Raw genomic sequence first — 17,418 nt, 5'->3', positions numbered from 1 at the left:
GCAGTTTTAGGGTCATATGTGAAGCTTGCTTTTGGAACACAAGAAGATGTTTTGTTGCTGAAATATATTTGAATGTCTTCGTTCTCAGACTGATCAGACCAGATTGTTGTGTAGCAGTGTGATGTTGTTCAACCAGAGAGTGGTTAGTCAACGTTATACATTTGTGTTTGGTTTCCTCCAGCTGGAGTTTGATAGATAGTTTTCACAAAATACACCAAGGAGGAAGGGCCACCAACATGTTTATAATGGAAAAAGCTGTTTTATTTGATATTTTTATTGAAATAACGTGTCCCTATTCTTATTAAAGGTTCAATATAATACACTTGGGCTTGCACATCAACTGAAAACAAGCGCTCTACGCCCATACAAAAACTAACAACCCTTAAGTAGCCAAACGACCACACCGTCCACCGGGGGTCTAGCCCCGGGCTACTGGCTGCGAAGGACCCGCCAGTATGGCGCCTAAGCAGGGAACACTCCCCATCTGGTAGGAGCGTATCCTTTCTAGCTAGTCCCCGTAGGATCCTATCCCTTCTAGCTCAATAGGAGAAGGTATGGAAGGAGAAGATCACACCTCTGCTTGGTCTCCTCCAGGTCCCACAAGAACATGGTGCTGGTCTAAGTTGTTCATGTTCTTAATAGTCAAGTGAGAACGGGAGTCAGAAGTATAACAAAGCAGGACTGAAGCTGTGCTATCCACCTAGTCTGAGGTGCTACGGTAACCTGGGGCTCTTACAACAGGTCACACCACTCTGCCAAAGCAAACAAACACACACATCCATGTCACCAAAGTTCAGCATCTGTAATGCACCCTACATAGATAGATGTGACAACAGATCAAATGACTGAGTAGATAACTGGATGAACTGGTCATTAACATTCAGTTTAACTTCTGCCTCAAAACCAAACCAACTTGACATCAACACTCTGAGAAAAAAATTGTTTATTTGAAAGGAATATTGGAAAAATATCAAAATACATTTTTGATTATTAATTGTGCATCCATTCATAAAAATACAGGGTTTGATGTTTTCATTTTTTAAACATAGCATTGTCAGTTAATCTGTACAAATCCCACCAATGTAGGTAATATTTTACAGCTAGGGATGATTAAATAGGAAAAGCCTTTCTTTAATATTGAACACAAATGTGTAGAATTATGCAAGCCGTGTTGTATACAGTGGATCCGCTCTTGCTAATTTAATGTTATTTAAATGTTGTTTTACCGTGGTTGCCGAATGAGCAAGTCTCTTTGTCAAAGCAATGAAAGATCTTTTCTCTGATAACTTTATGTATCATTTTGCCCAACTGGTCTTGGAGTTTATTGATTTTTATTTTATGTGTTAGATGGCTGAGCGGTTAGATGGCTGAGCGGTTAAGGAATCGGGGTATTAATCAGAAGGTTGCCGGTTCAATTCCTGTCATGCACACTGACGTTGTGCAAGGCAAGGCTTCACCCTACTTGCCTCAGGGGGAATGTTCCTGTACTTACTGTAAGTCGCTCTGGATAAGTGTACATTTGAGACTCCCTAGAGAACAAATTTATTTTAATGTTTATTGTCATTTATTTTTTAAATGTATGCACCCCCTCTGTTGTCTGTTCTGTATATCCCAGCATCAAATGATTCTGACTGTACACTGAGGGCACTAGTATGAGTAACCACAGTAAGTTTCAGGCAAGTGACACTTTCCTAGTCAGAGTTAGCAGGGGGTGCATTTCATGGCAAGAAAGAATACAAGAAGCCTGTCGTGAAATGCACCCCCCTCTATTGTCTGTTCTGTATATCCCAGCATCAAATGATTCTTACTGTACACTGAGGGCACTAGTATGAGTAACCACAGTAAGTGTCAGGCATGTGATACTTTCCTAGTCAAAGTTAGCAGGGGGTGCATTTCATGGCAAGAAGGAATACAACAAGCCTGTCGTGAAATGCACCCCCCTCTATTGTCTGTTCCGTATATCCCAGCATCAAATGATTCTTACTGTACACTGAGGGCACTAGTATGAGTAACCACAGTAAGTTTCAGGCATGTAACACTTTCCTAGTCAGTGTTAGCAGGGAGTGCATTGCACTTACATCAAATGGAAAACAAGGCCTGCCATGAAATGCTCTCCCCCTGCATACGTTTCTTCCCTTCTACTCAAGCATCATGTACATTTAATAGTATAAATTTAATACTAATACATGTGTATGTATAGGGTGGACAGGTCTGAAATCAGAATAGTCTATGGTAGGTGTGGGATTATTATGTTTTATTTTTTCTTTGACTTAAACAATAAGAGTAATATTTCCTATCTTAAAAAAGGATTTGAATGTGAGAACATTTCTTTTGAACATTTCTTTTGATGTTGATACATAGTTGATACATCGTTTTTAGTACTTGTCTTTTGTAGGCTGTAGGCATGTGAACCTTTGATCCCTTTTCAGGACAGCTGATAGCCTATTCTTGATCAGAAGGCTGTTGTTTCCGACCTGTCTGAGTAACCCACCCTACGTGCAGGCTAACTGCATTAAAATCGCATGCCTTTGAACCTATACATTAGTATGAAGAGCCATGTGAAATACTTTGAACCTGCTACACAAAATACATTTCCTTTGGTAATCGGGGTATATTTCCTCAGAATGCTATGTCGTGGAGCAAGAATGTTGGTTCGTGTTTGTTACTATACGGTTTGAATGACGAATTTTAAGGATTTTGTGTTGAAAATAGCACCTGATATTTACACAGATAACCGACAATCTTCTCTTGAATTCTATAACAAAGAAAGTATAATGTGAGACTTCTAATACAAATAAATAATTGGTCTATTTGGAGGATAATTAACGTGCATCTGGCAACACTGAGAAGGCAGGCGACTACTGAAGGTTCTCTCTACAGTCACGTACAGTATGTCCGGGTAAAAGAGGACAGTCTGGTCACCCTACCTACTACACGACGCAGAACGAACCACGCTACAGTTGCACTATACTGCCTGCACTGGTGTAGAACTTCCACCAGGAGGCGACACATCCACATCCAATGAAAGATGTATGGGTTTCGTATTTAAAACTACTGCATGTGTCTACTTTTATTTATTCTTAATATGCTCAAATATATTGCCCGTTTTTTCACAAACTATGATTTGATAAATGATGAGTTCAATATGTTTGTGTGTTTTTTCTGCTTCTTATTAGCTATTGTATACAAGCCAATAATATATTACATTGTTGTCTCATACACTGAGGTAGGAATATGGGAGTTGGGAATTGGTTCCTTGCAGAAATGCTTTTGCTGAAAATGGTAATATGCATGCAAAGCTTATGAATCCTCACTCAGTACTGTACTGTTAAAGCCTCACAGGCTCTTTCTAGCATATCCGATTTGAGCTAGCTTTCATTAGCACATGATCAGAGAGCCAAATGTTGATATGTAGGTCAAAGATTGCATGTGAATAACAATGACTTTCTTTGATTTAGTTCTACTTTCCCAGGCTACAGTGGGGATATTTATTCATACGCACCTCATATTTGATGTTATTATCAAGTAAATCAACACAAATAAACATAATCAAACCCATGAAAGTCTCTTCATCAACCCCTTCAAACTGCAGCTTATTATCTCTGATTGTTGCATTAATTAGAAACCTTGAGGTAGGCCTAATGGCTGTGCATTATTCATTCCCTACGTGAGCTTCACTTTGATGTGAGTTTGCACCCGTGAACACGGAGAGCATCCATGCCTAGCGTTTATCTGGCAGGCTGTCCACCCAGGCAGGGTCTGTGGCAGAGACTGTCTCTCCCTGACAGAGAGCAGGATCCTCACTGGAGAGAATGGACAATGAGAAGGGAGACATCGAGGAAGATCCTTTCACCAGCGTCCCAATCGCGCTGACCGAGGGAGGGGCAGACAGTAGTTCAACTCCCCTACCCTGGATCCAAACAGAAGTCGGATGTTAGTTTGGAGGAGGGAGCAGATCCCGGGGCAGTCTTCCTGTCTTCTAAATACAGCAAATGAGGGGGATGTTAATGTGGGGCTGGTCTGCTGACAGGGGGAAGGCTGCTCCATGCTGTTCCTGTAATTCGACAGGTATCACGCCTCGGCCCTCAGCGCTCTGCCTCAGCAGATTGTCCGCTCACTTAATTAGGCAAGGATTAAGGGCCAAACTGCCTGTTTACGTGAACTGGATCATAAATACAAGCTGGCCGTCTTTTTTTTTGGGTGAATAAGTATTAGGAGTCTGGGGGGCTGCAGGCTGGAAGTTCTCTCACTAGAAAGCCCTTCTCCCCCAGGGGCTGTGGGCTGGTTTTGTCCACAGGCTTTAACGCTCCTAATCCAGAGAGACTAAGATGAAACGGGGTGATTTACATTTAATTCAGAATATGTAAATAGGACGATGGTGTCCCCAACCAAAAGCAAGATACAATGGACCCCACGGCACACCGTAATGATGGCCTCTATTATCATTCAAATGGGGTGAATTGAGTATATCTTTAATATTTGCCCCGTACATTGTTAGTACATATGAGATGTATATTCCCCTCCCCCACTTGACACATATGCACAGTTGTAATTATTTTCAGTTGGTCGTGAGGGGAGTCTGGATCTGATTTCCATTTATACTCTTGAATGCAGAGTGACAGGGCTTCACCCAGGATATGCATCTGTTTAATAAGATGACCCCTGGTGTATCAGTTTAGCCATCGCCACGCCGACGGGCAGGGGCGGGGCCCTCTGGGCATGTGCAGATGTACTGAGCTGAACCTTGCAGGCACTGGCAGCACTCTCACCACAAACACAGCGACACAACCAACCCCACCACCATTATCATTAAATCTCCTAGGGCTCTATTTAAAGTGGAGGAATAGCTCGTATTTATCTAAGTAGCCTGTCCAAGACTCACCCACATCCTCACCTCAGGAAACAGCCAAGCAGGATGCTGGTGTTCACGTGTGTTTGCTTTGTTGAACGCCTCCCTCTTCTCGTTGGCAAGAGCATCAAGACAAAGCTATTATCTTCCCCTAGGCATTTAGTTAGTCTAGTCCTTTAAGTTGTTAGTACAATCTATTATTAGATGCAATTAGTAGCCAACGTCTGTTTTCTCAGGTATCTTGTTTTTAGGTTAAGATAAACCGTATTTCTCATATCTCACCTTCTCAACTCTCCATATCACGTAGCATGTCGATATTTCTCTTTTTTTTTCAATGCGGTTTGTATCAACCCTGTACAGAGATCAATTCATAAATAATAAGGCTTTTCTGAGTGGAACTGCCATTAGGTTACCTAACTATGCCGAAGGCTGCAATAATAAATAGTCCTGTAATTGAAAATTGTGATGCCCTCCATGTATTGAAGAGTTAATTAACCTTGCTCTCACATGCTTACTGGAGGCAATCTTGAGTAAAGTGCTGATTGGCGTAAAGCCACATCGATTGGTGAGATACTTGAGTCAAAGTCATGAGGATTTTGCAATAGATTTTTAGCTTGTGTTGTACGTAGATTGTTATAAAAAGTAAGTGACACATCCAAGAGGATTGGACACAATGCCAGCGTCATGGCTGCATGAGGTTATTGAGGGTCAATCATTTCTGAATCGGATACCCTCCGAACAGTCCGTTATTATTTGCTGAAATCCATTCTCTTGTGCTGCCACACTATTGCCACACGCAATACCCTTGTTTCTCACATAAATCTAGATGGCATGTTGATCTCCATGCTATTTTAAACTGTAGTAGTGTTATTGATAAAAGTCCTAATTCAAAGTGCCTGGTTTTATCGACTCTCTCAAGCTCCCATGTTAAGCCTTGATGTTGGACACACATCAAGGTCAGTATCCATTTGCCATTTCATCTCTCACTCTTTCCGGTTTTTAAATCCACAGAGATCCGATACAGGTTCGGTGTGGTTGTGTTGTGGTGGGATATACGGCCAGTGATATCCCTGTGATATCCCTGTGATATCCCTGTGACATCCCTGTGATATCCCTGTGATATCCCTGTGACATCCCTGTGATATACCTGTGATATCTCTGGGTCAGTCGACACTGTTCCTCTGCCCTTTGGCATCGCTCTTCCCGCCATTGTTACAGATTAGTCCTCTATCATTGCAGGCACCGTTGTGTTGATTTATTGGCCCTCGCCGCGGTCTTGATTCCCCCCATTAGCTTCTTCATTACCCTGCTGGTCATTTCATGGTGTGCTTTACTGCTCGTCTTCATCGAGCTGCGCGAGGAGGGACCCGGGTCTCTTCTGACCTCATATTCCACTGGTCTGTTTGACCCTTGACCTTTAATCACTCTGTGGAGCAAACGCCATTGATTATAATCTGACGGAAACGCATATGGATATTTCTTTTCTCTCTATATTGATAGGGTGTATTCCCGGTAAGGTGTACATCTGTATCACGGTGGGTTGGTAGAAACCTCCCCCCTTCCTATGTAGCCAACCGTAAACAGCCCAGTCCGTCCCTCTCGATATTCATTTAGCTAACCGTTTACAGTTGGGTACACTGAGGACTGGGGGAGGAGAGGGTTGGGCTCCCATGTGAATGCTAAGCAAGCAGCTTTCAATATATCTGCAAATGACCCAATGCCTGCTTAATCTGCCCATGCTCTCTATTCATAGAACTCCCTGATTATCACCAGCAACCCACAGACAGCCTTCTCAAGGTTAAATGCAAGGTCCCACGCGCTTTGTTTGTACCGCAGTGACCGTCATACTTGACTCCTCTTCACCTAATGTACGCATTGCGGAGTGGGCTTTCAGTATATTTGAGTACAATGGAGAATCTTCCCGTCCTTTTTTTAAAGCCCTTTTATGGACTTTTCATTGAGTCATATTCCTGTGAAAGGATGGTAGTGTGGAGGAGGGAGGCTTTTTTCTGTGAGTCATGTGAATGAGTCAGAATGTGACGCTGAAAGGTGAGTGACCGGCCTCAGATCCTGTTGACGTTGCTCTCTCCTCTCCCGTCTCCGCAGTCGTGGGCTTCCATAAATCTGCTCGAGGGATTTAAAAAAGCAGAAGTGCTCAGATGTGGATATTAATTCAAGACGCCCACAGTTTGACAGAATTTGCCCCGTCTACATGAGCTCCTGGTCCCAGACCCAATTTATCCAACAATTAAGCCGAGGTTTTGCCTGGAGAACATAATGGGATTAGACCAAGAAGCGGCTAACCCAGGATTTAACTATCAAATGTTGAAGAAAAGCACTGAGTTAATGAGGGCTCCTCTCATCCTGCATGAAAGGCACGTCTTCTGTGCTCATAAGGGCCATTTAGGTTCCAGCCAAATGCCTCTAACACTTTTATGTACAGTTATAATTTTGTACACAGACACGCTGACGTAAGTTAAGTATCAAGGAATGAATTGTAAAGTTTTATGCAACGAATGAGCCTTGATTAAATCTACCCTTTCAGGGATGAGACCTGGGCCAACATCTATGTTGGTTCATAAAGTTGGAAATTAGACGGTTTATTTTCAACCCTCGGCCGATTCTCTGTCCGATAACCTGTGCTCTGAGAGGCTCTTTTGTGCTGCGTGAAGCCAAAAAGATGGCATCTCACTTTCACCATACATCAGTCCTCAGAAAGACTTTCAAACTCTTAATGGAGGCGAGTGACTCCGTGCTGAGAATGTATTTCTGATGGAAATAAACAATGAAGAAGTACTTTGAGGCAAAGTCACCCCGTGTGTCATTCTCTAAGTACTGTTCATCTCTTGATGCTATTCACATCTCTCCTGGTTTCTTTCTCCGTGGCGAAAGTGATGAATGAAAATCAATTTGACTTCAGATTTCTTTTTCTCCCGATGCGTTCTAGTTTGGCCCCTTGTTTGGCTGTGCTTTACAGCAGGCATCTGCCAGGTGTCTCCTCTGGCGCACAGCAATCAGCTCCGTAGCAAGGCCCATCATTTATCCTGGATGATAAGCAGACAGTTCCAGTGCCAGGGCATGATTAGCCCATCTGCAATCATGGCGAAACATCTTCATTGTGTTGAATCGAAAGGATTTGTTATGGATGAAGCCTTTCTGTTTTGGACGAGTCTTATTCAGCTGTTATAGAAGGCTGAAATGACGATTTGGTTTTTCCCTTTTCCTCTTTCTGTCATCCGTTGGTGGTCAAGATCGAGTCGAGACTGGATCGTTAACTCCCACCGATCAACTGAAGAGCAGCTGTTCACATTCATGTTTGCCAATGAATTAATCAAGAAGACAAAGACACACTAACCACCGTTTTAATATTCTTCAATTAAACAAAGTTAATCAGCCCAGTGTTTGACTTATTAAATGATTAGCGGTCTCGGGCTTGCATAGACCATCTTGGTGACTGGGACATTTGCATTTTTACTTAATGCAAATGTTTGTTCAGATATTCATACGTTCACTGTGACTCATTCAAAGACAAGCAAATTCCTTATTCTTATTTTACTATGTCCCCATATAAACTGTATCTACCGGCATTATACCAATTTCTTTTTATATTTTTGTTGTGATGTTCAGAGGGGCTTGTGAAATATCCTGCGGCCTGGGTGAAGGTGTCTCTGGGGGAAACCTGGTGACAGCACTCTATAGATCAAGCTGGACAAGGCTTACCAGCTATCATGGCTCTGAGAGGCAATGATATTATAAAGCCTTTATAATTAGATATGAAAATCCTTGAGTGAAAATATCAGTATTTGACAGGTGTCTTGATCCTGGATTATAGCCGTGTCCTCGCTGATATTGTTACAATAATTGAAAATGTTCTTTGGTAAACAAACCCATTGTCCCTGGACAGTAGGTGAACACAGAGCATTAGAGTTCACAGCTGTGCTGCTTCTGCTTGCACAGAAGCAATAACAGGATATTAGTGTGTCTCTCCACCTGCCTTTGGATCTCAAGGTGGATTACATTTTTGACTTCCTCTGACGACCAATCAATACCTCCTGGGTTTCCCAAAGTTCATGGCACAGCACATGTATACAAATGCTGTGTTGTCACTATCCTTCCTCTTAGAAAACATCAGAGAGCATACTCCAGCCCGAACCCTGACCCTGACCCTGTCCCCTGACCCTGTCCACAGACTCGGTCCACTGACCCTGTCCCCTGACCCTGTCCACAGACCCTGTCCCCTGACCCTGTCCACTGACCCTGTCCACAGACCCTGTCCCCTGACTCTGTCCACTGACCCTGTCCACAGACCCTGTCCACTGACCCTGTCCACAGACCCTGTCCCCTGACTCTGTCCCCTGACCCTGTCCACAGACCCTGTCCCCTGACCCTGTCCACAGACCCTGTCCACTGACCCTGTCCACAGACCCTGTCCCCTGACCCTGTCCCCTGACCCTGTCCCCTGACCCTGTCCCCTGAGCCTGTCCACAGACTCTGTCCACTGGCCCTGTCCCCTGACCCTGTCCACAGACCCTGTCCACTGGCCCTGTCCACTGACCCTGTCCCCTCACCCTGTTCACTGGCCCTGTCCACAGACCCTGTCCACTGACCCTGTCCCCTGACCCTGTCCACAGACCCTGTCCACTGGCCCTGTCCACTGACCCTGTCCCCTCACCCTGTTCACTGGCCCTGTCCACAGACCCTGTCCCCTGACCCTGTCCCCTGACCCTGTCCACAGACTCTGTCCACTGGCCCTGTCCCCTGACCCTGTCCACAGACCCTGTCCACTGGCCCTGTCCACTGACCCTGTCCCCTCACCCTGTTCACTGGCCCTGTCCACAGACCCTGTCCACTGACCCTGTCCCCTGACTCTGTCCCCTGACCCTGTCCACAGACCCTGTCCACAGACCCTGTCCACTGACCCTGTCCACAGACCCTGTCCCCTGACCCTGTCCCCTGACCCTGTCCACAGACTCTGTCCCCTGACCCTGTCCACAGACCCTGTCCACTGGCCCTGTCCACTGACCCTGTCCCCTCACCCTGTTCACTGGCCCTGTCCACAGACCCTGTCCACTGACCCTGTCCACTGACCCTGTCCACAGACCCTGTCCCCTGACCCTGTCCACAGACCCTGTCCCCTGACCCTGTCCACAGACCCTGTCCACTGACCCTGTCCACAGACCCTGTCCCCTGACCCTGTCCCCTGACCCTGTCCACAGACTCTGTCCCCTGACCCTGTCCACAGACCCTGTCCACTGGCCCTGTCCACTGACCCTGTCCCCTCACCCTGTTCACTGGCCCTGTCCACAGACCCTGTCCACTGACTCTGTCCACTGACCCTGTCCACAGACCCTGTCCCCTGACCCTGTCCACAGACCCTGTCCACTGACCCTGTCCACAGACCCTGTCCCCTGACCCTGTCCCCTGGCCCTGTCCCCTGACCCTGTCCACTGACCCTGTCCACTGACCCTGTCCACTGACCCTGTCCACAGACCCTGTCCCCTCACCCTGTTCACTGGCCCTGTCCACAGACCCTGTCCCCTCACCCTGTCCACTGGCCCTGTTCACTGACCCTGTCCACTGACCCTGTTCACTGGCCCTGTTCACTGAGAACACTGAGTTCCAACAGGAATTAGAATTCCTGTTGTTGGAATGTGGGGACAGGGTGATAGGGTTGTGTTGGTCGTCTGTTTTGGCGAGTACTCTGGAGACGTAAAGGTCCAAAGGCATGCTTCCTGTGAGCCCAGCGCTGTGCAGGGCTATGCACCACCACTCCCTCAGACCGAGAGAAATGTCATTAATTAGAGAGTCTTTCTCCTCGCCTATGAACTGAAACCAGGTTTTCGGGAAATTGGAAAAGTGAGAGAGCAGCATAGATTTCATGGTAAGAAGAAAGCAGTAGATTGTTGAATCTAATGCTCTGAGGTAGCTTTCTTTATAAACTGAACCATAACAATCTCAATTTTCCTGTTGAAGATGAAAAACACTTTTTAGTTCAGCCAGGACATGAAAGGCTAAGCATTCATTAAACAATATCTTTGATGTTTTTCCTGTGAAACATTTGCGAAGACAGACAGTTTGTGTAACTGCGTGTTTACATGTGTAGCATAGTGTTCTATTTGTATGTATTGTACCTCAACAACCACAATGAACGTTTTTCAGTGCGAGTGGTTTGCTCACATTAGCTGCATGATCACATTGACTCCAGGGTCTAATCCATTAAATATTGTTTTGAGGCAAATCACAAGACTGCTGCTCTCAGTGAGACAGTGACTGGCTGTGTGTTTATCCGGTGGAGGGAAGAGAGAGGGAACTCTAGGAAATGAGCGCTGTCTGCGTCCAACACAGTAAGCTGAGGGAAACACCATTCTCTCACAGTCATCGGCTATCAGCCAGGGAAAGTGGTGTGTCTGAGCGCTACACTGGGGAGATTGTCGGTCCAAGATGAGGTTATGTCCTAACTGACTATCGCACATTGCTCCGCGAAGAATTGTGAGCAGAGCGGGATTGGGAACATTCCTCACAGTTGGCTTGCTGCACCAGGAGGTTCCCCTTGCTCCTGTCAGTGTTGTGTAACCCTGCTGAGGCTCTGTGGAGATCCTGTAAACACCGGCCATCGTGGGACAATAAGGCCTTGTTCACTCGTTGTTCCCTGCAGTTTATACAACAGTTACATAAACTCATTACCCTACTCTACCTGCCTTAGGCCTTGCCTAACTATTTGCTCTCAATGCTGACCTCATAACGTGTTTAACTCCTTCATGTGAGGACAGTTCACTACACACGTTTCCCCTTCTGTGTCTGTTTAGTGTGAGCACGCTCAGTACAGTCGGTCTCCCTACTTTGCTTTCAGCGCAAGTTTGCATATTCATCCTTCTGGCGTACAGCACTGGCGATGTTGCCATGCTGTCTTTGATATGCTAACCAGCAGACAACATGGACACAACGCCCTCCTCAGACACGGAATGCCCAGATGTCCAGCAAGCCCTCTGTTTCCTGTCAGTCTGACAGAGTTTATATTCATGGCCTGGCGTCTGTGGATGTGCGCTCCGCCTGCAGACACAGAACTCCTACAGCTGGCCCCGGTCTGGTTTCATATGAACCTGACAGCAGCGGATGCTACAGAACCACAGGGGGAATACAGATGAACTCTGCCTCAGCGCTGGCCGCGGGCTTGCTCTGGGTTCGTTACGGTCGGTTCTAATGGTACACACACACTGCAGATATTGCCTACTGTAGCCTGAATAACTAGCAAAGGCCGGCCTGCCTCGTCTTGGAAATAGACTGGCAAGCTTTTGCGTGTGTCGGGCAGGTTTTGTTTTGTTCCAAGGCGCTCATGTGTTTCAGGATGCAGTGTCTGTTCGTTGGATGAGGTACGCAGATTGAATTATTCAAACATCGGCAGCTCTAATGCGTACATTAGAGCTGGCCCCTTGCGGCACTCCGGAGCTCATATCGGAAAATAAGATAAGCGCCGGTGTATCGAGGAAGTGCAGACACACCAGCGCCGTTCCCATGGGAACGCGACGGTACACAACAGATGTTGTTACCGCCAACCAAATGTGATCAACAATAACATGGGCATTAATCCACAGGTCTGAATCATACATCGACAGACAGACAGTTCTGGGATCTGGGACACAGCACAGGGACATCTTTTCATCTATGATTACCGGAATATTGCAAGGTTTAAAACTTCACTTTCATCCTGGGTTTGGGAAGGATGAGATCTTGCCGATTTTTTAAATATTATATTTATGTTGCAGTGCGCAAACTTAAAGATCCCATGACATGCTGTTTTTGGATGCTTTTATATAGGCCTTAGTGGTCCCCTAATACTGTATCTGAAGTCTCTTTCCCGAAATTCAGCCTTGGTGCAGAATTACAGCCACTACGAGCAGTCCCACAATGAGCTTTCCTCAGAACGTGCTGTTTCTGTGTCTGTAGCTTTAAATGCTATGAGGAAGAAAGAGGCGGGGCTAACTGCCACGCTTCGGTCATTTGCAAGCCATGATGTCTCGAGGAAAAACCAATATCGCGCTCGCACGGTAGTAGCTCATTTTCTCATTGGTGGGCCAAATTCTCTGTGCGGGCAAAGCAGAGAAAGGGGAGGTAACATTCCTCCTTATGACGACATAAGGAGAGGATTTTCAAAACCGAGCGTTTCAGCTTTCATTTTCTCAAAGGCGGAGAAGAATACCCAGGGCTTGGTTTACACCTATCGAAATGTCTAGCCACTGGGGCCCAAAGGCAGGCTAGGGGAACTCATATTAATGTTAACCCTTGTGTTATCTTCAGGTCATTCTGACCCATCAGTCATTGTGACCCACCGTCGTATTGCGACAACTTTACCGCATACAAAAACAAAGTGAAGCATTTTCTTTTAACCGTCGGGCTGTCTCAGACCCCCCACATCGTGAAGGTTAAAAGAAAATGCTTTTTATTTGTTTTTGTATTGGGTAAAATTGTCGCAACACAACGATGGTTCGTTGTTAACCTTTGGGTCAGGAGTCAGGTGGCTGAGCGGTTAGGGAGTTGGGCTAGTAATCTGAAGGTTACCGGTTCGATTCCCGGCTGTGCCAAATGATGTTGTGTCCTTGGGCAAGGCACTGCACCCTACTTGCCTCGGGGGGAATGTCCCTGTACTTACCGTAAGTCGTTCTGGATAAGAGCGTCTGCTAAATGACTAAATGTAAATGTGACCCGAAGGCAGCACAAGGGTTAAATAACCTCCTAAAGTGAACATTTCATGTCATGGGACCTTTAAGGAATGCAGTTTGCTCCCTTGTGTAAAAATCACATCTGTCTTGAAACTATGGTCTCCTCTCTCCATGACTGCTGACTGTTGGCTGGGGCTGCAGCAATATCAGCTCTCTCCTGCGATGCGGGGGGATTCTGCCCATACAGCACAGTTGCATAATTCCTTTGAAAGCCCACAGAGAGATATGGACACTGAGGCGGAGGTACAAGGCCAGTATGTATTGTAGGCCGCTGCTCTCTGTGCTCTGAGAGCTTCCGGAGAACACACCCCCGGCTACAAACCAGCTGGTTCCTTCCATCACAAATAAAGAAGAAAAAAAATCATTAGATCACAATGCAGGGATGCTGCGGTTCCGAAAAAAATACTGTTTTTCTAAGGCAGTTAATACAGAACCAAAAACCTAATAATGAAAAAGAATGAAAATGTTTTGTCTTCATTTGTTCAAAGCATTGATAACTCAAACAATGATACTCAGCAGGAGATCATCAACCAGGTAAAACGTTGCCTGTATTTGCACACAATAGAGTAGCAGTGCATTAAACATTTCTGTCCTTCTGTGCCCTTGGTTGGTGGGGGAAAATGTGATAGCAGCGCCCCATACATCACTGTCCAGACTGCAGCCACAGCAAGGTAATCTATTTGTCCTGCGACAATATGGTATAATTTGTTTCTCAGCTTTCTTGCAAGGCAAGCAGAATCGTAGAGAATTCCGGCAACTGTGCTACGTATGTGGTGCAGGGAACTGGAGGAGTGAGGGTTGTGTTCTGCACCGTGTCAGCGGAGGAAGCTCCAGCTCCTCTCAGCAGCCACATTCTCTTTGTCATTTCTTTGTCATTAAATAACATTACCTCTCCCTGTGCTACAGTCCATTTCGTCCAGCGACATTAAGCCTGAGTTCCCAATGATCATCAGAAGACTGCAGTGTGTCTCTTTCTACGGTTCCTTGTGTTTTGCAACCCAGTAAATTCAGTGGAAAACTTAAATAAAAGAGAGGCAGAAACTGCATTTGTTCCGATTTAATGGTGACACTAAATCCACTTCCTGGTGCAGTAGATTTATCCAGCCTTGTCCAAGTCCGCTGTACAATGAAGTATTGTATGTGTCTACAGGTTCATCTTGATTATTGTGGATATTAAGACGGTATTGACCCTCTCCTTGGCCCCTGGTTAGTGCCCTAGTTTGGGGATCAATGTACTGACCTCATGAGGAATGTTCTAGTTCTCATGAATGCCCTAGTTCCGGCTATTTCGATCGTTCCACAACTATGGTTACGCAATCTCGCGTTACAATCGGTTACCGTGGTTTCACTCAAGGCGGAAGAGAGAGGGGAGAGAGAGTTGAGGGCGAGTGCTCTCTCGCCCGCCCAACTGCCTTTCACCCCTGTCTCCATTCTGTCACTGGCCACAGCCCTCCACCACCCATCCTTACATAAGCACTACCTCAGAAACAAAACATCCATGCTCTCACCGTTTCACAGCAATTTGAAACACTAAAAATGCCTTTTAACGTCCGCAAACCATTCTCTCTGGCTTAATTATTTAGACACGTCTCCTTGAGGAAGGCTGTGTGCTGGAGCTTGGTCCAGCATGAGTTAATGACCTGATGGGGAGACGGAGGGAGAGAGACGCTTTGTGCTTTAATGTCTGCTCCACGTGGATGCTAGGTCAGTGAGGCAAAGAACATTCCCTTATATAATGACCTCGCTCTCCTGACTGACGAGGCTGTTACTTAACCTCTAACCTGTAGTCCTCCTCTGTGATGGTTTACTCTGCCTTTGTGTACATACTGCCTGGGAGGATGTTTGTCTCAGTGCAACATAAACTACCAAGTAACACTTGAGACGGCTCACGGAGGCTCTAGGAGAAATGTCCGTTTCCTACGAAGGCCTCACATCTGACAGAAGTAGCAGGTGTGGACAAACAGAGATACAAGGGCTCCAGATGGACGTTAAGATGCATGATAAAAGGGCCCCCAATCCATCCATCCATCCTCCCCCAGCAGGACCAACCAGGATAGGTCTGAGGAATGAGCAAATCAATCAGTGTCAATTAGAGTTGCGTTCAAAGTAACCCTAACCCGCGGCACGCTTTAACAGCGGGCCGCGCAATTACGCTGCAAAGCTTCCTAGAGCACCCCGGGTCTGCAGGGTGAGCCGCAGCATATGAAAGGACAGCTCTGCCTTTCATCGGCCCCGCCCAGGTTCCCCTCCTGGGCCGAGAGCCGTCCAGAGCACGGGAGAGGCTGGCGCCGTCGGACGCCATCGTTTCATGCCTTTCATGTCCGTCCTCTGGTCCGTCTCCCAGCCGCGCACGGCGCAGTTTGGGATGCCATCATTCCTACCTGCATTGATCTTCAAAGCTGGCTGTTTGTTCAGGCTCTCAGTTTTCTCTATCTCGACCGGGGGAGGGAGTGGAGGGGGGGGGGGTACAGTAACTGTCAATAAGCTCTCCGCCTATTGATTTCACGAGGAGCAGTGGAGTGTGTTCACGCTGGGTTGCCCCACCTCCAGTCTCCACTCTGAAGTGTCAGAACGGTTTCCTACCAGCGGAGCTCCAATCAGCCGCAGGAGTGGGGGAGTTTAATCACATCTGACTCGCGGTGCGGATTGGAGCAGGTCGCAGATCCCTTCCAGAACAGTGCTTTGTGAGTTGGATGATACCCAATTTGCACACCAGCAGTACACGCTGCAGACAAGCACACAAGCATCTGAGTATAATAATCGAATCCTTCTTCCTGTTGGTTTATGAATATAACATGTCATCCATCTTTGGGAGTTTTTTTTATTTGCCTAATTTACCATCTGTGAATTTTTGGGGTACTACGGAGTATCACACATATGAATTCTGTTTGGAAGTGCTGTAATATTCGATATAAAAAACGTATTGTGTGCGTTTCCTTTCATGACATATTTGGAGTGAGAAATCCACATAGGGAAGATTTAGGTCAGCCACATGTTTTGGTTCATTTGCATATTACTTTAATCTGTTTATATCTGAAGCCAGGAAGCAAAACAAAGCTCAAATCTATTCAAAGGGGCTTTTAATTGTGTGTAATGAGCACATCTGGGCCATGGCTCTATTGGGTGTCTGGTGACTAAAACACAGAGGATATTTTTGCATGGAAACAGGGTAGATTTGCATCATCCCTCCCTAGGTAGCTCTGTGAATAGACCGAGACATTCGGGAGAATTTTCTTTTCACCACAGTATTTCTAGTTGGGAAATGTAGGTGTGGTAAACCATTGCCACTCTCAAGTCAACAGCAACGTGTTGTGCAATCGTTCACCATAGGTCTTTGCAGGGCCAAGCAGAACACACAAAGAAGAAATGCTGGTGGCAACGTGAATTTTGAAAATAGCCTCCTTTCCTCAACAGCCCACTGCTGTCGTTGTCGGTGATGCAGCCGGCAGCCCACGGTTGATGCATGACTCATTCATTGCTCATTATCAAACCCACGCTCTCTTTCAGCCTCCCTACCGCTGCTCCTGCTTGGATATCTGATGAAGGAGGAAGCAGAGTGGGGGCGGGGTGATGGCAACCGGAGAGCATGAGCAGCCGCGCTCCCATTGGCCGGTGAGATCCATCTAATCCGTTGGTGACTAGCTGTGGGCCCTCCCCCCGTCCTCCTCCTCCCCCTCTCTCTGGCAGCATCCTCACACAGCGTACTGCTTCTGTTCCAGGGAGACTATCAGCCCAGCACAGGGAGGAGAGGATTAACACAACTACCCAACTCATCTGCATACACTCTCCCAGGGTACCTCAGGAGAACAGCACCCTAGGCTGCCTCCTCCTTCGTATCCTGTCATCACAAGA

The sequence above is a fragment of the Osmerus mordax genome, chromosome 2 (genome assembly GCF_038355195.1).
Source record: "Osmerus mordax isolate fOsmMor3 chromosome 2, fOsmMor3.pri, whole genome shotgun sequence".
NCBI lineage: Eukaryota > Metazoa > Chordata > Actinopteri > Osmeriformes > Osmeridae > Osmerus > Osmerus mordax.
This window is presented reverse-complemented; position numbering follows the sequence as displayed.